The sequence below is a fragment of the Pristiophorus japonicus genome, chromosome 16 (assembly GCF_044704955.1).
Source record: "Pristiophorus japonicus isolate sPriJap1 chromosome 16, sPriJap1.hap1, whole genome shotgun sequence".
Taxonomy (NCBI): Eukaryota; Metazoa; Chordata; class Chondrichthyes; family Pristiophoridae; genus Pristiophorus; species Pristiophorus japonicus.
This window is the reverse complement of record NC_091992.1, coordinates 8,753,352-8,763,363: the sequence shown is the minus strand read 5'-3', so window position 1 is coordinate 8,763,363 and position 10,012 is coordinate 8,753,352. Positions and strand designations below refer to the sequence as shown.

The window sequence follows — 10,012 nt, the reverse complement described above, 5'->3', positions numbered from 1 at the left end:
GACCAACATTCCTCCCTCAATGAACAGCACCAAAACAGATGAACTGATCCCTTACTTCAAACATCGCTCTTCTGCTTCAACTTAAAGGCACTATGGACATATAATTTTATCTTTGGAAGAACTGCAAACTGAAAGTTAAGCAAGTCCTTCGGTAGGGTTGGAACTAAATAGATGGGGGTTAGAAAGGAGAGCTTTTCCAATCAGAGAGAGAGGCAGAGAGTAAATGGGTCAAGTGACCTGCAAACTACTTACGAGAAAGTAGAAAAAGGCAGTGTGTACCATCTACAAGATGCACTGCATCAACTTACCATAACTTCTTCGGCAACACCTTCCAAACCTGCGACCTCTACTACCTAGAAGGACCAAGGGTAGCAGGCACATGGGAACATCACCATTTCCATGCTCCCCTCCAAGTCACACACCATCCTGACTTGGCAGTATATCGCACGTTCCTTCATCGTCACTGGGTCAAAATCCTGGAACTCCCTCCCTAACAGCACTGTGGGAGCACCTTCACCACACGGACTGCAGTGGTTCAAGAAGGCGGCTCACCACCACCTTCTCAAGGGCAGTTAGAGAAGGGCAATAAATGCTGGCCTTGCCAGTGACACCCACATCCTGTGAACGAATAAAAAAATAAATCCACCTCAGAACCTTATATGTTTCAATGAGATCACCTCATTCTTCGAAACTCCAGAGAGTATAGGCCCAATCTACTCAAGGGAAGAGGAAATACCTCAGGGATAGGGTGAATACAAACAAATTTGCAAGTCATGAACGAAAGAATCTGCATTTATATAGTTCAGGATGTCGCAAAGTAATTCACCAACAACAAATGATTATTGAAGTGCAGTCAATGTTATTTAGGCAAACACGGGAGTCACATTACACATAGGAAGCTCAATGTCCCTAGAGTCCAACAATCTATCAATCACAGCCTTGAATATACTCAACGACTGAGCCTCCACAGAACCTCCGGGGTAGAGAATTCCAAAGGTTCACAACCCTGAAGAAATTCCTCCTCATCTCAGTTCTAAAAGGCCGCCCCCTTATCCTGAGACTGCCCCCTGGTTCTAGACTCTCCAGCTGGGGGAAACAGCCTCTCAGCATCTACCCTGTCAATCCCCCTCAGAATCTTATATGTTTCAATGAGATCACCTCTCATTCTTCTAAACTCCAGAAAGTATAGGCCCAAGTGTCAGCTTGGCTCAGTAGAAGTTCTTTTGCTTCTAACTCAGAATATCAAGGGTTTAAGCTCTATTCCAAGACTTGAGCATACAATCTTGGCTGGCTTTTCAATGCTGTACTGAGGGAATGAGTCATTGGCACTGGTGCCAACAGATGAGATGTTAAACATTTTTTTTATTATTCATTCACGAGATGTGGGTGTCACTGGCAAGGCCAGCATTTATTGCCCATCCCTAATTGCCCCGGAGAAGGTGCTGGTGAGCCGCCTTATATAAATGAGTGTCTTGCTGGGACATTTTAGAGGACAGTTAAGAATCAACCACATTGCTGTGGGTCTGGAGTCACATATAGGCCAGACCAGGTAAGGACGGCAGATTTCCTTCCCTAACCGGAGGCCTTATCCCCCAAGCACCAGGATACAAACCGACAAATTGGTCATTGTCTAATTGCTGTTTCTAGGACCTTGCTGTGCACAATGTGCTGGCGCGGTTTCATCTATAACAACAATAAATACATTCTTAAAAATAATGAATTAGCTTTGAAACAGTGTGTGACATATTGAGGGCATGAAAGATGCTATGCATATATGGAAGATCTCTTTTATCTTGCAAGTACCTGAGTATACTAGAATCGTAGAATGGTTACAGTACCTGAGTATACTAGAATCATAGAATGGTTACAGTACCTGAGTATACTAGAATCATAGAATGGTTACAGTACCTGAGTATACTAGAATCATAAAATGGTTACAGTACCTGAGTATACTAGAATCACAGAATGGTTACGGTACCTGAGTATACTAGAATCATAGAATATTCACAGTACCTGAGTATACTATAGTCATAGAATGGTTACAGTACCGGAGTATACTAGAATCATAGAATGGTTACAGTACCTGAGTATACTAGAATCATAAAATGGTTACAGTACCTGGGTATACTAGAATCACAGAATGGTTACGGTACCTGAGTATACTAGAATCATAGAATGGTCACAGTACCTGAGTATACCAGAATCATAGAATGGTTACAGTACCTGAGTATACTAGAATCATAGAATGGTTACAGTACCGGAGTATACTAGAATCATAAAATGGTTACAGTACCTGAGTATACTAGAATCATGTAACAGTTATAGTACCCGAGTATACTAGAATCATAGAATGGTTACAGTACCTGATTGTACTAGAATCATAGAATGGTTACAGTGCCTGAGTATACTAGAATCACAGAATGATTACAGTACCTGAGTATACTAGAATCATAACATGGTTACAGTACCTGAGTATACCAGAATCATAAAATGGTTACAGTACCTGAGTATACTAGAATCATAAAATGGTTACAGTACCTGAGTATACTAGAATCATAAAATGGTTACAGTACCTGAGTATACTAGAATCATAGAATGGTTACAGTACCTGAGTATACTAGAATCATAAAATGGTTACAGTACCTGAGTATACTAGAATCATAAAATGGTTACAGTACCTGAGTATACTAGTATCACAGAATGGTTACAGTACCTGAGTATACTAGAATCACAGAATGGTTACAGTACCTGAGTATGCTAGAATCATAGAATGGTTACAGTACCTGAGTATACTAGAATCATAAAATGGTTACAGTACCTGAGTATACTAGAATCATAGAATGGTTACAGTACCTGAGTATACTAGAATCATAGAATGATTACAGTACCTGAGTATACTAGAATCATAAAATGGTTACAGTACCTGAGTATACTAGAATCATAGAATGGTTACAGTACCTGAGTATACTAGAATCATAAAATGGTTACAGTATTTGAGTATACTAGAATCATAAAATGGTTACAGTACCTGAGTATACTAGAATCATAAAATGGTTACAGTACCTGAGTATACTAGAATCATAGAATGGTTACAGTACCTGAGTATACTAGAATCATAGAATGGTTACAGTACCTGAGTATACTAGAATCATAGAATGGTTACAGTACCTGAGTATACTAGAATCATGGAAAAGTTACAGTACCTGAGTATACTAGAATCATGGAAAGGTTACAGTACCTGAGTATACTAGAATCATGGAAGGTTACAGTACCTGAGTATACTAGAATCATAAAATGGTTACAGTACCTGAGTATACTAGAATCATAGAATGGTTACAGTACAGAAGGAGGCCATTCGGCCCATCGAGCCCATGTCGATTCAGCTAGATAGGCCCTGGCATTCTGTGCCCCAAAAGTATTCTAATGTATAACCACATGTCCTTCTCGCTGGACAACATATCGTGATCTTACTACAAAAGCCAAATACTGTGGATGTTGGAAATCTGAAACAAAAATACAAAATGCTGGAAATACTCAGCAGGTCAGGCAGCATCTGTGGAGAGGGACACAGAGTTAACGTTCCAAGTCAATGCCCTTTCATCAGAACGACGTGATCTCAAAGTGCTTAATACTACCCAGCTTTTGAATTGGAGTCACGACATTGGGCTTTGGTTTTCAAATTAACTGTACTTGCTTCCTAACAAAAACTGAAAAATCTTTAACAAAAAAAAGCCGACATGTTCAAACATTAACAATTCTGTACTCCCATTGGTTGATTGATATTACATATCCTTTTATCTAATATGGTTGAAATGTTGTTGACAAAGCAAGACTTCAATCACTGAATAGAATGAGACCCATTGCCTGCCGTGACTCGGATTCAAACCGAGGTTGCTGCAGCCACAACGCAGAGTACTAACCACCATACGATCACGGCGTGCTACATTGGCCCTGGTAGCCACTGGCCCCAAATTATTCTGAAGTACAACCATAAAATAGTTTTAATTGTTACTTGTATTCAATTTCATAAAGTCATAGAATGGTTACAGCACGGAAGGAGGTAATTCGGCCCATCGAGCCCGTGCCGGCTCTCTGCAAGAGCACTTGAGCTAGTTCCACTCCCCTGGCCTTTCCCCGCAGTCCTGCAAGTTTTTTTCTTTCAGGTACTTATCCAACACCCATTCGAAAGCCCCGATTGAGTCTGCCTCCACCTCCCTCTCAGGCAGTGCATTCCAGATCCTAACCACTCGCTGCGTAAAAAAGTTTTTTCTTACATCGCCTTCGGTTCTTTTACCAATCACCGTAAATTCCTTCCTAAAGTGTGGTGCCCAGAGCTGGCCACAATACTCCAGGTGAGGCCGAACCAGCGTTTTATAAAGGTTCATCATAACTGGCTCACAGAAGTATGGGGACCAGCCCAGTTTCACCATTCCTGTTACTACACTGGACCCTTTGCAATGGCCTTTATTGGACTGAGAGTTGGGTTAAACACAGAAAAGCAATGTAAAGATCAGAAGAAAAACTTCCAAACTGTAACAGTGGAATTCTACAACAACAACAACAACTTGTATTTATATAGCGCCTTTAACGTAGTAAAATGTCCCAAGCCGCTTCACAGCAGTGTTATAAGACAAAAAAAATAGATTTGACACTGAGCCACATAAGAAGAAATTACAGCAGGTGACCAAAAGCTTGGTTAAAGAGGTGGGTTTTAAGAAGCGCCTTAAAGGAGGAAGGAGAGATAGAGAGGTTTAGGGAGGGAGTTACAGAGCTTGGGACCTAGGCAACAGAAGGCACGGCCACTGGTGGTGGAGTGATTGTAATGAGGGATGCTCAAGAGGGCAGAATTAGAGGAGCGCAGACATCTCGGAGGGGCGGGGGGTTGTGGGGCTGGAGGAGATTACAAAAATAGGGAGGGGCGAAGTCATGGAGGGATTTGTAAACAAGGATGAGAATTTTGAAATCGAGGTGTTGCTTAACAGGGAGCCAATATAGCGGTTTTAGTTACGCTGTGGATATGTGGCCAGAAGCTCATTTCAGGGTCAAATATGACCCGAAGGTTGAAAACAGTCTGCTCCGGCCTCGGACAGATGCTAGGGAGAGGGATGGAGTCGGTGGTTAGGGAACGAAGTTGTGGAATTCTAGCTAAAATTAGCTTCTGAAGGATGATATGCAATTAACCAAACAAAGATGAAAAGAGACAGTTAGCATCATTTGATCCATTCAAAGCAGCTGATGGAGCGACGTTAGAAGCCTCCCGCCGCTAGGGGGAGCTCGGCCGGCCGCGCCAGGCTGCAATGAGAAGCCTCTGGCCGCTAGGGGCAGCAATGAGATCGCGTTTGGCAGTGGGCGCGGCAGGGGGGGCGTGGTTTGGCCTCGTTCTGCGCGCGCTGCTCCTCGTGCCGTTGCCCCGAGCCGCGGCCTACCGTCATTTGAAAAGATCACCAAATATATAATCCATCGCGGCAAACAGCGCGCTCTGAGGTAACATCGGTCAATGGATGTCAGATCGGTCGGCACCCGCTGACAGAGCCCGTCAGACCGGCGCCGGACCGTCGGCCTCGAGGGTGGTGGGAGGGAGGTTCAGTGAGTAGCGGGTCAGTGAGGGGGCAGCGAGGGGGTCAGTGAGGGGGGTCTGGGGGGAGGGTCAGTGAGGAGGGGGGCTGTTAGTGAGGGGGAGGGGTCAGTGAGGGGGGGGGGAGAGGGTCACTGCAGGGGAGGGGGGGGAGTCCATAGGCGGGGGGCGGGTGGAAGAGAGAGTCACTGAGGGGGTGGGTGGGTAGAGGATCATTGAGGGGGGGGGTGCAGGTGAGCCTCTGTGGGGGGGGAGCGGAGGAAACAGGAATAGGAGGAGGCCACTTAGCCCCTCGAGCCTTTTAAGCCATTCAATTAGATCATGACTGATCTGAGACCTAACTCCTTTGGCCCACATTCCTTAATACTTTTGGTTAACAAAAATCTATCAATCTCTGATTTAAAATTAATAATTGATATAACATCAATCGCCGTTTGTAGGGTTCCTCTTGCCTCTGAGCCCAACCATGCACTGTGTTCCATCTCTGCCCCAGCTGCTGACCCACTCTTCCTGCTTCCTCTTCCCTTGCCCACTGCCCCACTGGTAACCTGCTTCATTTCTCCCTGTTTACATAGGAATACACAGGATATATGGCACAGAAACAGGCCATTCGGCCCAACTAGTCCATGCCTGTGTTCATGCTGCACTCGAGCCTCCTCCCCTCTTTCCTCATCTAAATCTATCAGCATATCCCTCTATTCCCTTCTCCCTCATATGCTTGTCTAGCCTCCCCTTAAATGCATCGATACTATTCACTTCCTGAGGAAGCGAGTTCTACATCCTCACCACTCTCTGGGTAAAGAAGTTTCTTCTGAATTCCCTATTGGATTTCTTGGTGACTATCTTATATTGGTGGACCCTAGTTATGCTCTTCCCCATAAGTGGAAACACTCTGTCTGCAGCCACTCTATCACAACCTTTTATCATTTTAAAGACCTCTATTAGGTCACACCCTCTTCTACAACTCCTTGTTCTCAATCTCTCCTATTTCGAACCTCCTTCCTGCCTCTTTGCTCCTGTCCCTTACTCTTCTACTGTTCTAGTCTTCTCCCAGTCCATCTCTCTTCACTTTGGCCCTTTCTACTGTTGCTGGTGTCCATCAAAATCAATGGCTCAGCCCTTGAGCAGACTCCATACCTCAGGAGTCTGCTCAAGGGCAGACATCGATGGCGTGGTCCAATACCGCCTCCAGTGTGCCAGCGCAGCCTTCAGCCGCCTGAGGAAGGGAGTGTTTGAAGACCAGGACCTCAAATCTGGCACCAAGCTTATGGTCTACAGGGCAGTAGTGATACCTGCTCTCCTATATGGCTCAGAGACGTGGACTATATACAGCAGGCACCCCAAAGCACTGGAGAAGTACCACCAGTGCTGCCTCTGCAAAATCCTGGAAATCCACTGGGAAGATAGACGCCAACGTCCTTAGCATCGAAGCACTGACCACTCTCGACCAGCTCCGTTGGGCGGACCACATTCTCCACATGCCCGACACGAGACTCCCTAAGCAAGCGCTCTGCTAGGAACTCCTACATGGCAAGTGAGCCTCAGGTGCGCAGAGGAAACGTTTCAAGGACACCCTCAAAGCCTCCTTGATAAAGTGTAACATTCCCACCGGCACCTGGGAATCCCTGGCCCAAGACCGCCCAAAGTGGAGGAAGAGCATCCGGGAGGGCGCTGAACACCTCGAGTCTTGTCGCGAGAACATGCAGAAATCAAGTGCAGACAGCAGAAGGAGCATGCAGCAAACCAGGCTCTCCACGCACCCTTTCCTTCAACCACTGTCTGTCCCACCTGTTACAGAGACTAATTCTCGAATTGGACTGTACAGTCACCTGAGAACTCACTTTTAGAGTGGAAGCAAGGCTTCCTCGATTTCGAGGGACACGTCTATGATGATGATGGTGTCCATTACTTTCCCCTGATTTCAGTCTTCTCCGTCTTACGGATCCGTCGGTTCCCATCTGTCCCATTCCTAGGCCCCAGACCTGTTTGTCGGTCCTTTCCATCTCCTGCTGCTGTGTTATTCTCTACGTGAAACACGCAGGATCAGGAGTAGGCCATTTAACCCCTCGAGCCACGTGCTAGTCAGAGTAGGAATCGCAGGATAGCGCAGATGAATATGTGGCTTGAGCAGTGGTGCAGCAGGGAGGGATTCAAATTCCTGGGGCATTGGAACAGGTTCTGGGGGAGGTGGGACCAGTACAAACCGGATGGTCTGCACCTGGGCAGGACCGGAACCAATGTCCTAGGGGGAGTGTTTGCTAGAGCTGTTGGGGAGGAGTTAAACTAATATGGCAGGGGGATGGGAACCAATGCAGGGAGGCAGAGGGAAACAAAAAGGAGACAAAAGCAAAAGACAGAAAGGAGATGAGTAAAAGTGGAGGGCCGAGAAACCGAAGGCAAAAAACAAAAAGGGCCACTGAATATAAAGGGGCTGCAGGAGGGGTCAAAACTAGAAATCATGGTTTAAAAACTAGGATTAAAACATTCTACCTAAACGCACGCAGCATTCGAAATAAAGTAAATGAGTTGACGGCATAAATCATTACCAATGGGTATGATTTGGTGGCCATTACAGAAACATGGTTGCAGGGTGGCCAAGACTGGGAATTAAACATACAGGGATATCTGACGATTCGGAAAGATAGACAAAAAGGGAAAGGAGGTGGGGTAGCTCTGTGAATAAAGGATGATATCAGGGCAGTTGTGAGAGACAATATTGGCTCTAATGAACAAAATGTTGAATCATTGTGGGTGGAGATTAGAGATAGTAAGGGGAAAAAGTCACTGGTGGGCGTAGTTTATAGGCCCCCAAATAATAACTTTACGGTGGGGCGGGCAATAATCAAGGGAATAATGGAGGCATGTGAAAAAGGAACGGCAGTAATCATGGGGGATTTTAACCTACATATCGATTGGTCAACTCAAATCACACGGGGTAGCCTGGAGGAGGAATTCATAGAATGCATACGGGATTGTTTCTTAGAACAGTATGTTACAGAACCTACAAGGGAGCAAGCTATCTTAGATCTGGTCCTGTGTAATGAGACAGGAATAATAAACGATCTCCTAGTAAAAGATCCTCTCGGAATGAGTGATCACAGTATGGTTGAATTTGTAATACAGATAGAGGGTGAGGAAGTTGTGTCAGAAACGAGCGTACTATGCTTAAACAAAAGGGACTACAGTGGGATGAGGGCAGAGTTGGCTAAAGTAGACTGGAAACACAGACTAAACAGTGGCACAATTGAGGAACAGTGGAGGACTTTTAAGGAGCTCTTTCATAGTGCGCAACAAAAATATATTCCAGTGAAAAAGAAGGGTGGTAAGAGAAGGGATAACCAGCCGTGGATAACCAAGGAAATAAAGGAAAGTATCAAATCAAAGACTAATGCGTATAAGGTGGCCAAGGTTAGTGGGAAACTAGAAGATTGGGAACATTTTAAACAACAGCAAAGAATGACTAAAAAAGCAATAAAGAAAGGAAAGATAGATTACGAAGGTAAACTTGCGCAAAACATAAAAACAGATAGTAAAAGCTTTTACAGATAAAATGGAAAAGAGTGACTAATGTGATTTAATAATGGAAAATGTGGAAATGGCTGAGACCTTAAACAATTATTTTGCTTCGGTCTTCACAGTGGAAGACACAAAAACCATGCCAGAAATTGCTGGTCACAGGAATGTGGGAAGGGAGGACCTTGAGACAATCACTATCACTAGGGGGGTAGTGCTGGACAGGCTAATGGGACTCAAGGCAGACAAGTCCCCTGGTCCTGATGAAATGCATCCCAGAGTATTAAAAGAGATGGCGGAAGTTATAGCAGATGCATTCGTTATAATCTACCAAAATTCTCTGGACTCTGGGGAGGTACCAGCGGATTGGAAAGCAGCTAATGTAACGCCTCTGTTTAAAAAAGGGGGCAGACAAAAGGCAGGTAATTATAGACCGGTTAGTTTAACATCTGTAGTGGGGAAAATGCTTGAAACTATCATTAAGGAAGAAATAGCGGGACATCTAAATAGGAATAGTGCAATCAAGCAGACGCAACATGGATTCATGAAGGCGAAATCATGTTTAACTAATTTACTGGAATTCTTTGAGGATATAACGAGCATGGTGGATAGAGGTGTACCGATGGATGTGGTGTATTTAGATTTCCAAAAGACATTTGATAAGGTGCCACACAAAAGGTTACTGCAGAAGATAGAGGTACGCGGAGTCAGAGAAAATGTATTAGCATGGATAGAGAATTGGCTGGCGAACAGACAGCAGAGAGTCGGGATAAATGGGTCCTTTTCGGGGTGGAAATCGGTGGTTAGTGGTGTGCCACAGGGATCGGTGCTGGGACCACAACTGTTTACAATGTACATAGATGACCTGGAAGAGGGCACAGAGTGTAGTGTAACAAAATTTGCAGATGGCACAAAGATTAGTGG

General features: G+C 44.8%; 1 protein-coding gene across 1 annotated transcript in view; it reads left to right on the top strand.

The window, feature by feature from the left end:
- The first annotated feature begins 5,363 nt into the window (after positions 1-5,363).
- Positions 5,364-10,012, top strand: part of tex14 (testis expressed 14, intercellular bridge forming factor) — a 270,693-nt gene continuing 266,044 nt past the window's right edge. Inside the window, exon 1 of the mRNA XM_070856955.1 lies at positions 5,364-5,484. The gene's annotated coding sequence lies outside the window, so the exon portion shown is untranslated. The remainder of the gene's footprint in view (positions 5,485-10,012) is intronic.